Source organism: Podarcis muralis, unplaced genomic scaffold (assembly GCF_964188315.1).
Source record: "Podarcis muralis unplaced genomic scaffold, rPodMur119.hap1.1 HAP1_SCAFFOLD_127, whole genome shotgun sequence".
Taxonomy (NCBI): domain Eukaryota; kingdom Metazoa; phylum Chordata; class Lepidosauria; order Squamata; family Lacertidae; genus Podarcis; species Podarcis muralis.
In genome coordinates this window covers 24,911-38,190 of record NW_027554752.1, presented here as the reverse complement: position 1 = coordinate 38,190, position 13,280 = coordinate 24,911, and the positions used below count along the sequence as shown (strand labels likewise).

Below are 13,280 nucleotides of genomic sequence, written 5' to 3'. Positions count from 1 at the left end.
GTCTGCTCAATCCGCAGGAGCCTGACTTTGCATGCAGGCAAAGTCCCTTATTCTCTGAGGGTTTGAGGCTCACTGGCTCCCCTCACCTGGTATAGACCGCTGTTCAAAGCTGTTCCCGGGGCCCTGCCTCTGTCGCCTGCTGGCAGCTTCTAGGAGCCACAGGTGAGAGCAGAGTGCAGGGTGGGGACCAAAGGTGGACAACCTACCCCAGGGGGAGCACAGCGTGTTTCCCACCAGAGGTAATACCCCCTCCTCTTGCACCCATACACCCCATATGTGTGTGTGTGTCTGAATATTTAAACAATAAAGCACCTGGCAAACCCCATACAGAACATACTTAGAGGAAGACATATCGCGGTCAAAGTGGGAATGTTTTATCATGTCTTTAATATTCTGTTGGGAGCTGCCCAAAGTGGCTGGGGTGGTCCGGCCAGATGGGCAGAGTATAAGTAATAAATTATTATTATTACTATTACTACTACTACTTTTTTAGATGCCTGTTTTATATTACTACTACTACTACTACTACTACTTTTTTATATGCCTGTTGTCTTTGTCCAAGGAGTTTTCTTGGCAGGGATACTAAATCTTGCCAGTTCCTGCTCCAGGTGGATCCCGTTTGGTCAAAATTCTCCGCTATGACCTGTCCATCTTGGGTGGCCCTGCAGGGCATGGCTCAAAGCTTCTTTGAGCTATTCAAGCCCCTTTGCCATGGCAAGGATGTGATCCAAGGCAAGGCTCCAATACTATGGCCACCTCATGCGAAGAGAAGACTCCCTGGAAAAGACCCTGATGTTGGGAAAGATGGAGGGCACAAGGAGAAGGGGACGAGATGGTGGGACAGTGTTCTCGAAGCTACCAGCATGAGGGAGGCAGTGGAAGACAGGAGTGCCTGGCGTGCTCTGGTCCAGGGGGTCACGAAGAGTCGGACACCACTAAACAACTACTACTACTACTACTACTACTATTTTTTGTTGTTGTTTAGTGGTGTCTGCCTCTTCGTGACCCCCTGGACCAGAGCATGCCAGGCACTCCTATCTTCCACTGCCTCCCGCAGTTTGGTCAAACTCATGCTGGTCGCTTCGAGAACACTGTCCCACCATCTCGTCCTCTGTCGCCCCCTTCTCCTTGTGCCCTCCATCTTTCCCAACATCAGGGTCTTTTCCAGGGAGTCTTCTCTTCTCATGAGGTGGCCAAAGTCTTGGAGCCTCAGCTTCAGGATCTGTCCTTCCAGGGAGCACTCAGGGCTGATTTCCTTCAGAATGGAGAGGTTGGATCTTCTTGCAGTCCATGGGACTCTCCAGAGTCTCCTCCAGCACCAGAATTCAAAAGCACCAATTCTTCGGCGATCAGCCTTCTTTATGGTCCAGCTCTCACTTCCATACATCACTACTGGGAAAACCATGGCTTTAACTATGTGGACCTTTGTCGGCAAAGTGATGTCTCTCTTTTTTTAAGAAACTGTCTAGGTTTGTCATTGCTTTTCTCCCAAGAAGCAGGCGTCTTTTAATTTCGTGGCTGCTGTCACCATCTGCAGTGATCATGGAGCCCAAGAAACTACTACTATTATTATTATTCAAACTTGCAGCTGACTGGGGGTTCAGAAAATGCTCCCTCCCCCCCCGACCCCCGTTTCCTTCTCTTGCCTTCATTTTAACCTGAGCTTAGGGGTCCCCAAGGCCCTAAAGCAGCCTTCTTCCCCAAACCTGGGGGGTCTCCCTCCAGCTGCGGTTGGACTACAACTCCCATCATCCCTCGCTGCCAGGACCAGGGCCAAGGAGTGATGGGAGTTGTAGTCCGGCCGCAGCTGGAGACCCCCTCGCCCCCCGCCTCGCCCCACTCACGATGCTGGTCCTCCGGGGGTCGTTGAGCTCCAGCAGGTAGTGGCGCTTGAGGCGGGAGCGGATGGCCAGGCGCTCGGCCTCGGCGGCGCGCTGCTGGGGCGAGGCGTCGTACTGGGCCGGCTCGAGCTCGGGCGGGCGCGGGAAGAGGGGCGCCGGCTTGTAGGGCGGCTCCGCCATCTTGAGCGCGGCCAAGGTCAAAGTCCCGCCTCCCCGCCCCTTGACCCGGAAGCGCTGCCTCTCGCCTCCCAAAGGCAGAGAGAAGAAAGGAGAGAGCGGCCTCCTCCTTTTCCGGCAAGGGAGGCTTCCGGGTTCGACTGCCTGGAAAAGAAGCCATTTTGAGGAAGGGAGAAGAGATTCCTCGAGGGCTGGGTTATTTCCCAGCCAACACCTCCTACAGTCAGAGGCGCTTTGTGCCCTAAAAATAAAATAAAATCAACACTCAGGGCTTATTTCATTTCATAAAAAATGGGATTTGGAAAACCGTTAAAAGGACATGCAATGAAATGCAACCAAGGGGAAGCGAGGAAGTCACTTAACAAAGTTAATAAGTGTAATTTTCAATAAGGCTGTGATTTATAGTTGTTTGTCTTATGTGTTTGTTTGTTTATAATATTGTGAAAAGCAATAAAAAAAAATTGGGGGGAAAATTGTCCCTTCTAGGCAAGTCGCTAATGCCAACAAAGGCTATTATTTCCACTATGCCACTCCATGTTGTGGGTGGGGGAGCAGGGGCTGAGGCCGGGGGCTCAGGACAGCCTTCAATATTGCAGGGAGGTGAGGCAGAAAGTGGTCTTTGTGCAGTGATCTGCCTAACTCGGCAAGGATGAAAGGTGTGCAAAAGGAGGAGGAGATAGCAGAGAAACTGGAGTAATTATTTGCATCTGTCTTCGCTGCAGCTGCACCCTCCCCTGCAAAAAAATCCACAATCCTCCAATTCTCAGCTTTAATTTAATTTAATTTAAAAAAAAAAAAAAAAAGATAGAGGTAAGTTTCTAGCAGTGATAGAACTTGAGACAAAATGTACAGACATTACAGTAATCTTTTGTTTGGGAGAAACTACCCTTCTCTTCTCTTCTGTTTCAGTGTTTAATCCTGCAGACATGCAAGGTAGTGCCTGAACTAATTTCCTAGCAGTCTAAAGTGGATCCACTGCATCCCACACAGGGCTGCCAGACCAGAAGGAAGACTGAAACAGGCACCTGCGGCAGTGGATTCAGCAGGGGGTGCAGTGACAGCTGCTGTCAAGATGGCTGCTTCTGCATGACCCTGTTAGAGCAGTTCAGCATTGTGTAGAACAGTCTTAAATACCAGTTACAGTGGAACCTCAGTTTTCTAATGTACAGTAATACATTCCAGAAAACTGTTTGACTTCCGAAATATCCAAAAACAGAAAGCGGAAGCCTCAATTCAATAGGGAAACTCAAATCGGAAGCCACGCCAGACGTTCGGGTTCCGAAAAAATGTTCAAAAACCGGAGCATTTACTTCTGGGTTTTCCGCGTTCAGGAGCTGAAATGTTTGAAAACAGAGCCGTTCAAGAACCGAGGTTTGACTGTACAGTAAGATAACATTACAAAGTAACACATTGCAATGCGGTTCAGTCCTTTATGTAGCCTTAGGTTGCCGATCCCTGTTCTTATCCAAGTGGCATCCCATACTTCCATTTAATTGAGGGGTATGCTGACAATGAACCTCCAGGTTTTGGAACTCATGGAGGGTGGGCTACTGCTGGGTTCCAGCAGCGACACACACCTGCAGTTTTTTGTTAATTAACCCATTGTTTTATATAAGTCTGATATATCAGAAAACTCAAGGATAAAGGGGAAATGGCCACACCCACAGATAAACAAATACAGTGGTACCTCAGGTTACATACAAACATACCACGCTCCTTCAACTTTTCGTCATGATACAGTGGTACCTCAGGTTACAGACGCTTCAGGTTACAGACTCTGCTAACCCAGAAATAGTACCTCGGGTTAAGAACTTTGCTTCAGGATGAGAACAGAAATCGTGCTCTGGCGGTGCAGCGGCAGCAGGAGGCCCCATTAGCTAAAGTGGTGCTTCAGGTTAAGAACGGACCTCCGGAACGAATTAAGTACTTAACCCGAGGTACCACTGTACATGTGCACATGACTTGAGCCATCTGCACACTTGCAAAAAAGACTCAGAATGGCATAAAGTTTGCGTACGCATTAAGTCATATGCAAATGTGTGTCCTCTTTTTGCAGGTGGGAGAGGGGTTAGAGCCCAAAAGTAAATCGGGGTGCTGCACACAAGCAATGCAGAATGTCAACAGATGAAGCTGCCCCCATAATTGTATTTTGATATTTGAAAATACCTACCCAACTTAATTTATTGATGCCGACAAGAGTCCTGTTCTCACCAATTTCTTTCATCTTTCCTGTATCTGCCAACATCCAGCTTCATTGAATGTCCCTGAGTTCTACTGTTATGAGGGAGAAAAACTTTTCTCTATCTACTTTCTTCATGCCGGGCTTAATTTTATAAACTTCTCTCACATCTCCTCTTACTCGCCTCCAGATGTTGTGGCTGGACTGCAACCTTCATCATCCCTGGCTGGCATAACCAACGGTTGCAAATAATGGGGGTGCAAGTCTAGAAAGATCTGGAGAGCCATAGGTTCCCCAGCCCAGCTGCAAGGTTTTGGAAAAGATAAGTATTAGCAATGTGCTCTTCCTATATTTGTGCTTATCTCATTGTGCCAAGGACCCTTTCCCCATCGTTATCACCACCCAAAATCCCTCCTTTTGTGCTCTACGTAGGTGCGACATGAGGCCACAGAGATAGAGACAGCCGTGTGAGCTTTCCTCTGAATGATTGGTGGCAGGTATTTATATACTGCTGCTGACGTGCTGTGGAAGGGTGTCAGCAACTGGCTGGACACTGAGGAGTGGACACCGGGAGCAGGGGGGTTGAGGACTGACTTAGAAGAAGGGATCCGTGATCCGGGTGAACCTGGAACAGACGAGAATCAGAGGCAGGAGAAGGCAAGATGTTAAATTGTTCTTATATGCAACAACTGCGGCAAGAGTATTGTTAGCCCAGAAATGGAAACAAGAAGAAATTCCGACGAAAGAAGAATGGCAGACGAAATTAATGGACTATGCAGAATTGGACAAAAGGACAGGAAGGATTCGAAACCTGCCGGACCAGAGATTTACAGAAGATTGGAAGAAGTATATGAATTATTTGAAGAGCAACTGTAATCAACAAATCACGCTAGTAGGACTACAAGACGTTTTGTTAGGAGAAATATACGAAGTGTTACAAAGTAGAAAAAGATAGAGATATTGGTTATGAGTTTGAAATGTAAGAGGGAAGATAAGAAATGCATACTGAGAGATGAGATTGGAAAATTTTCAGACAGGATTGATGGAAGTCAAAAGAATTGAATAAGATGTAAAAGTATGTTTAATTACTGTTGAAAATGATATGTTAAAAAAAAACTAATAAAAATTATATTAAAAAAAGAGAGAGAATCTGAGTCAGGAGAAGCTGCAGGATTGGAGAGTGAAGAATGCGTGCAGGAGGGAGAGACTGGCCAAACTGGTGCAGAATTAGGGCCTTCCACACCTCCTCCTCCTCCCCTCACCTCCACTTCTTCACTGTCTCCCAGGACCAGAAGAGGACTGAAGGTGGAGGAAGCATAAGCAGGTCACACGCAGAGAGAGATACATAAACCAGGGTATCAGATTAGGGACGTTCCCAGTCTTACCTAGATAACCCAAGGATGGAACCTGGACCTTTTGTGTGGAAAGGTCCTATACTATTGAGCTGCAGCCAGTGGTATGGCTAAAACGGGGATGTGCCATGGGCTTGGAATGGATGTGGTGTGCCATGGGCCCCCATTTCCCTACATGCAAATCCCAGCCACCTGCCGGCAATGCCCCTTGAACCTTGCAGAACTTGTACCACTGAAAGAGCAGGGGAACATAAATTCAACCCATTGTGAGCCAATGTGGTGTAATGAATATGCTTGTGAAACGTGGACCAATTGTAAACGCCATCTCCAGCTCCTTGGAAGATTCCATCAAGGGTGTCTCCAAAAAATTTTACACATCCCTTGGGAAGACAAGCAAACTAATGCCAGTGTACCGGAAGAAGCGAAGATCACCAGTGTTGAAGCAATGATTCTTCAACATCAACTTTGTTGGACTGGTCATGTGCGAATACCTGATTATTGTCTTCCAAAGCAACTACTCTATTCCGAACTTAAAAAGGGAAAGTGTAATGCTGGTGGTCAACAAAAGAGGTTGAAAGACTCTTTCAAGGCAATTCTAAAAAAATGTAGTATAAACACCGACAACTGGGAAACACTTGCCTGTGAGCAGTCCAATTGGATAACAGCCTTTACCAAAGGTGTCCTGGGCTTTGAAGATGCTCGAACTCAAGACGCAAGAGAGAAATGTGCTAAGAGGAAGGCACGCTTGGCAAAGCCTCACCATGATCAACTCCTGCCCGGAAACCTATGTCCCCACTGTGGAAGGACGTGTGGATGGATCCAGAATTGGCCTCCACAGTCACTTATGGACTCACTGTTAAGACTGTGCTCATGTAAGACAATCTTACTCCCCTACGAGTGATCACCAAAGAAGAATGGATAGAGTGAGACCAGGGTTCAAATCACAGGGTGACCATGAGCTAGTCACCACCTCTTATATAAGAATAAGAATAAGAATAAGAATTTATTAATACCCCGCCCATCTGGCTGGGTTTCCCCAGCCACTCTGGGCTGCTTCCAACAGAACACTAAAATATAATAACCTATTCAACATTAAAAGCTTCCCTAAACAGGGCTGCCTTTAGATGTCTTCTAAAAGTTTGGTAGTTATTTTTCTCTTTGACATCTGGTGGGAGGGCGTTTCACAGGGCGGGTGCCACTACCGAGAAGGCCCTCTGCCTGGTTCCCTGTAACCTCACTTCTCGAAGCGAGGGAACCCCAGAAGGCCCTCTGCGCTGGACCTCAGTGTCCGGGCAGAACGATGGAGGGGGAAACGCTCCTTCAGGTCTACTGGGGCTTTGAGGCCATTTAGGGCTTTAAAGGTCAGCACCAACACTTTGAATTGTGCTTGGAAACGTACTGGGAGCCAGTGTAGATCTTTCAGGGCTGGTGTAATATGGTCTCGGCAGCCGCTCCCAGTCACCAGTCTAGCTGCCGCATTCTGGAGTAGCCTAAGCATCCTTACTGGGTTGTGTGAGGATGAAATGGATAGGAGGAGAACCATGTACTCCACCTTGAGCTCCTTGGAAGGAAAAGGTGGTCTTTAAATCTAATAACTAGCCCCATTGGATGGTGTTTCATATACCTTGGGTTGGTTATTGGACGACTCTTTCTTTCCCTTCCCGGTACCATGAGACATCTCTTCAAGGGCCTCTCTGTTTCACAGAGAGTTGCTTCCTGATTGGATAGTCAGGCAATTTCTCTTCGCTGAGAAACACAGAGTTATCGTGAGGTTAAAAATAGGCCTTCCTTGAGGTTGTGCCGCTGGAGATGACATTGGGATCTGTGTTGGAGGACAGATAATTCTGACACTGATTAAGGCAGGCAGGAGTCCTTAATGCGAGCTCAGAAGGTGAGCTCAAGAGGAGACCGTGTAGCAGCGGCCAAGAGCTAATGACACAGTTGGCTCCAACTGGAGTATGAGATAAACAGCACTACCCATTCCCCAGTGAGTAGGATTTACAAAGGGGGGGGGGACATATTGTGTGCTAATTAGATGAGATCATAGACTTACTCCCTGGAAGATGAATTTGATCTCCGCCCTTCCCTGGACACTCAGCTGACCTTGCCGTTGAGTTCGTCTTGTTTGCAGTGAACCATGTCTTCATATACTGTAATACAAACCGCTGCATTGTTTTCAGAACATGTTTGCTTCTCTTTAGCCATGATTGCTTGCAGAAAAGTGCAACCATTTCAGAGACATGAAATCTGCCTCGTTGCATCCCTGTCTCTACTGCAATTCTGTTTTCAAGATTTTCACATCAGGCACCAACTAAAATCCTACAGCCCGTCTCAAAAGGCAACCAGTATTTTTTATGTTTTATTGCAATTTATTTAGATGCTTGAATGAATACAAAGGGGAAATAAAGATTACAAATTATCCATACTACAACAATGTGTCATATATTAGAATTGGTATAAATGAATACAATGCCATGTTGGTGTTAATAAAGATAAAACGAAATATCAAAAAATGCAGCACTCATTTCTGTATGCTGCTTTAACACAGCACACTTTTATACAGATCTAAAAGGTGTCAAGATTAGTAGCTGCAAACTTGTTTCTTGCACGTGATTTTTTTTTAGCTTAAAAGATTTCAGAAAATGGCTCAGAAATACATAGTCATCAGCTGTAACGTCAAGGATACTCAAGAACAAGAAAATTCTATAATACAATAGAGTCCAGATATACGTTTATGTTGCTGTTTTGAGATTGTACAAGGTTATGTGCAAAAACTAAGTCTGTCAAAATTCTTACTACAGCAGTTTCAAGCTTTTTGCTAGGTAAACTAAAGACAGCATTTATTACACAGCAGGGCAACACTAAAAAAAGAGAGGAAAAAGAACGAAATCTATGATTGGTACACAAGAACAATAGCATAAGCAGCACTTGAATAGGTCTTAAAAACTGTATGAATATTGTTGTTGTTGTTGTTTAGTCGTTTAGTCGTGTCCGCCTCTTCGTGACCCCCTGGACCAGAACACGCCAGGCACTCCTGTCTTCCACTGCCTCCCGCAGTTTGGTCAAACTCATGCTGGTAGCTTCGAGAACACTGTCCCACCATCTCGTCCTCTGTCGTCCCCTTCTCCTTGGGCCCTCCATCTTTCTCAGCATCAGGGTCTTTTCCAGGGAGTCTTCTCTTCTCATGAGGTGGCCAAAGTCTTGGAGCCTCAGCTTCAGGATCTGTCCTTCCACTGAGCCCTCAGGGCTGATTTCCTTCAGAATGGAGAGGTTTGATCTTCTTGCAGTCCAGGGGACTCTCAAGAGTCTCCTCCAAAAGCACCAATTCTTCGGCGATCAGCCTTCTTGATGGTTCAGCTCTCACTTCCATACATCACTACTGGGAAAACCAGAGCTTTAACTATATGGACCTTTGTGGGCAAGGTAATGTCTCTGCTTTTTAAGATGCTGTCTAGGTTTGTCATTGCTGTACGAATATACATTTCAACTATTCAGAATGATACATGGGGAAAAACAATTTCCCCAGAATCCTACCCTACACATTGAATTTGTGGCTCATATGTTTGTCCTAAAGCTACCATGTGAAAAAGGGCAATGTTTAAAAAGACATACAGCTGAACATATACAGAGTGACATATTCTGTGATAAAAGATGCATTTCATGTCTGTCACTAGCAACATGTTGTACACATCCCATTACCGTGGAATAAACGATGATGAGATTCTCCCCTAGTAATGCTCATGTAATGCCGGCACATTGAACAAAAGCTCTGTATGTCTTTAGTAAAGGAAGAGCAACAATCTGGTCCTTTAAAGCCATGTAATCCTTTTAGTTTCTGCCCCAAGCTTTCTCTGCAAAAACGCACTCCTTTCAAGCTGAATCAGAGCAAATGTCAATTTGGGTTTTCTGCAGATTGACATTTGCTCCGATTGAGCTTTAAAGAGCAGGTTTTTGAAGGGAAAGCTATGGAGAAAAAGAAAAGGGCAAACAGACACAGAACTTTAAATTGCAGGTCATTCCTGAAAAGAGCAGAAGAAAGGGACAGTATTTTTCGCTCTATAAGACGCACAAGACCACAAGACGCACCTAGTTTTTGGAGGAGGAAAACAAGAAAAAAAATATTCTGAATCTCAGAAGCCAGAACAGCAAGAGGGATCGCTGTGCAGCGAAAGCAGCAATCCCTCTTGCTGTTCTGGCTTCTGGGATAGCTGCGCAGCCTGCATTCGCTCCATAAGACGCACACACATTTCCCCTCACTTTTTAGGAGGGAAAAAGTGAGTCTTATAGAGCACAAAATACAGTAACTGTTGGCGTGCCCTTAGTATGAGTTAGTTACCGAAGTACCATTGATTTTGTCCCAGGCCCATCAAAGCCATGAGATATACTTCAGGGTCAGAATTAGGTGTTTCGTTTTAATATAAGGGCTTGAACACCCTCATACATGAAAGACATATTTTGCTGTTTATTTTATCCTTGTCCTCAGGCATTTTTAATATCGATGCTGCCTTGTTTAAATTTGTTCATGATTTCATCCACTAAACCACCTTCCCGTCTTCCCTTTCGTTTCAGTGAACTCTACAAAGCTTTCCGTGATCAAAATGTTTCCCGCATCAGTTATGGACAGACCTGATAATCCGATACATTTGCTTATGGTGAGAAATGTCTGGAGTGCAATAAAATAGTAATGAATAATACTTTGCTTTTTCTCTCTCCTTGAAATCACTTCAGCACAAACATTTTCCATCATTTTGTATTTTACGTGAAAGATTACAGCCCAGTTTTATAATTTCATAAATGGTTTTTAACTTTGCTATCATAATGGCTAATCAATTAAATGAGATTTAGAAAAATCTCCATGTCGGGATTGCCAATAATCTCTGCAGTGCCTCTAAGATCAATATTATTTCTTGCACAAAACCGAACTTATCCAGCCTTCACAGGCTTCCTCAACCTCGGCCCTCCAGATGTTTTGAGACTACAATTCCATCATCCCTAGTCCTGTTAGCTAGGATCATGGGAGTCTTCAAGCAGTTCACAAGCAGCGATCTCTTCTACTTTGCTTAGACCTCACCTGAAATATTGTTTCCACTTCTGGGCACTACAGATTAAAAAGGATAGACAACAGCAACATGTCCAGAGGAGGAGGATGAAGATAGTGAGGAGCCTGGAGACCCAAGTACAGTGGTACCTTAGGTTAAGAACTTAATTTGTTCTGGAGGTCCGTTCTTAACCTGAAACTGTTCTTAACCTGAAGCATCACTTTAGCTAATGGGGCCTTCCACTGCCACCGAGCGATTTCTGTTCTCATCCTGAAGCGAAGTTCTTAACCCGAGGTACTATTTCTGGGTTAGCAGAGTCTGTAACCTGAAGCGTCTGTAACCTGAAGCATATGTAACCCGAGGTACCACTGTATTGCACTTCTTAATGCATGCCAGCCTTCCTTCTGGATCGTGTTAGCGAACACCTTCTACCCGAATACAGTGGCACCTCGGATTAAGTACAGTGGTAAAATGGTGCTTCAGGTTAAGAACAGTTTCAGGTTAAGAACAGACCTCCAGAACAAATTAAGTTCTTAACCCGAGGTACCACTGTACTTAATTCGTTCCGGAGGTCCGTTCTTAACCTGAAACTGTTCTTAACCTGAAGCACCACTTTAGCTAATGGGGCCTCCCACTGCTGCTGTGCCGCCAGAGCACAATTTCTGTTCTCATCCTGAAGCAAAGTTCTTAACCCGAGGTACTATTTCTGGGTTAGCAGAGTCTGTAACCTGAAGCGTCTGTAACCCGAGGTACCACTGTATCATAAGGAAAAGTTGAAGGAGCGTGGTATGTTTGCCCTGAAAAAGAAGTGGATGTGAGTTAGCATGGTTGCCATCTTCAAATATCTGAAGGGCTGTCCCATAAACAATGGAATAAATTTATTTCCGATTGCTTCACAGAATAGGACCTAAACCAATGAGTTCAAATTGAAGGGGAAAGGGGTTTAGATTAAGCATGAGGAAAATTCCAGATGGCCACAAGTGTTCAGTGGTGGAACAGACTCATGTGGAATGTCGCACACTCTCTGTTAACGGAGGTTTCTCAGCAGAGGCTGGTTCCTGATCATGGTAGATTGGGAATGTGCTGGATGACCTTTGAGGTCCCTTTGAATTCTATGGTTTTATGCATGGTTGTAGCCAGGATTTTTGTTGGGGGGAGGCAGGACTTAGTTGAGAGGCAGAGCCAACCCGATTGGTCACTTAACTGATTTCTATTGTTCTACTATTGTTCTGCACAATTGCACTCATTTCACACGCTAGCAAGGTTATGCTTAAAATTCTACAAGGCAGGCTTAAGCAGTATGTGGACCGAGAACTCCCAGAAGTGCAAGCTGGATTTAGAAGAGGCAGAGGAACCAGAGACCAAATTGCAAACATGCGCTGGATTATGGAGAAAGCTAGAGAGTTCCAGAAAGACATCTACTTCTGCTTCATTGACTATGCAAAAGCTTTTGACTGTGTCGACCACAGCAAACTATGGCAAGTTCTTAAAGAAATGGGAGTGCCTGATCACCTCATCTGTCTCCTGAGAAATCTCTATGTGGGACAAGAAGCTACAGTTAGAACTGGATATGGAACAACTGATTGGTTCAAAATTGGGAAAGGAGTACGGCAAGGCTGTATATTGTCCCCCTGCTTATTTAACTTATATGCAGAATTCATCATGCGAAAGGCTGGGCTGGATGAATCCCAAGCCGGAATTAAGATCGCTGGAAGAAATATCAACAACCTCAGATATGCAGATGACACAACCTTGATGGCAGAAAGTGAGGAGGAATTAAAGAACCTTTTAATGAGGGTGAAAGAGGAGAGCGCAAAATATGGTCTGAAGCTCAACATCAAAAAAACGAAGATCATGGCCACTGGTCCCATCACCTCTTGGCAAATAGAAGGGGAAGAAATGGAGGCAGTGAGAGATTTCATTTTTTGGGGCTCCATGATCACTGCAGATGGTGACAGCAGTCACGAAATTAAAAGACGCCTGCTCCTTGGGAGAAAGGCGATGGCAAATCTAGACAACATCTTAAAAAGTAGAGACATCACCTTACCAACAAAGGTCCGTATAGTTAAAGCTATGGTTTTCCCAATAGTGATGTATGGAAGTGAGAGCTGGACCATAAAGAAGGCTGATCGCCAAAGAATGGATGCTTTTGAATTATGGTGCTGGAGGAGACTTTTGAGAGTCCCATGGACTGCAAGAAGATCAAACGCATCCATTCTTAAGGAAATCAGACCTGAGTGCTCACTGGAAGGACAGATCGTGAAGTTGAGGCTCCAATACCTTGGCCACCTCATGAGAAGAGAAGACTCCCCGGAAAAGACCCTGGTGTTGGGAAAGATGGAGGGCACAAGGAGAAGGGGACGATAGAGAATGAGATGGTTGGATAGTGTTCTCGAAGCTACAAACATGAGCTTGACCAAACTGCGGGAGGCGGTGGAAGACAGGAGTGCCTGGCGTGCTCTGGTCCAGGGGGTCACGAAGAGGCGGACATGACTAAACAACTAAACAACAACAAGCATGAGAGACAGATAGTGAAAACCAGGTTCCTCTGGGCTGCTATTGTACGCAGCATGACTTTGAGATGGAAAGATAACAGGACCAGTTTAAAGCAGCTGCAATCAGCTTCTCTGAAGGAATAACCCAAACGTCAGGAACCTTCTGCTTGTTTCCAGGTGGAATAGAAACTTCAGGC

At 45.3% G+C, this 13,280-nt stretch overlaps 1 long non-coding RNA gene and 1 pseudogene across 1 annotated transcript; one reads left to right on the top strand and one right to left on the bottom strand.

Moving 5' to 3' along the window:
* Positions 1 to 1,554: 1,554 nt before the first annotated feature.
* LOC144326556 (NADH dehydrogenase [ubiquinone] 1 beta subcomplex subunit 4 pseudogene) lies at positions 1,555 to 2,080 on the bottom strand (annotated as a pseudogene).
* Positions 2,081 to 7,394: 5,314 nt separating this feature from the next.
* LOC144326557 (uncharacterized) lies at positions 7,395 to 10,243 on the top strand. The gene is made up of 2 exons (XR_013391587.1): positions 7,395 to 7,536; positions 10,119 to 10,243. It is a non-coding gene; the product is annotated as an uncharacterized LOC144326557 (long non-coding RNA).
* Positions 10,244 to 13,280: the final 3,037 nt, after the last annotated feature.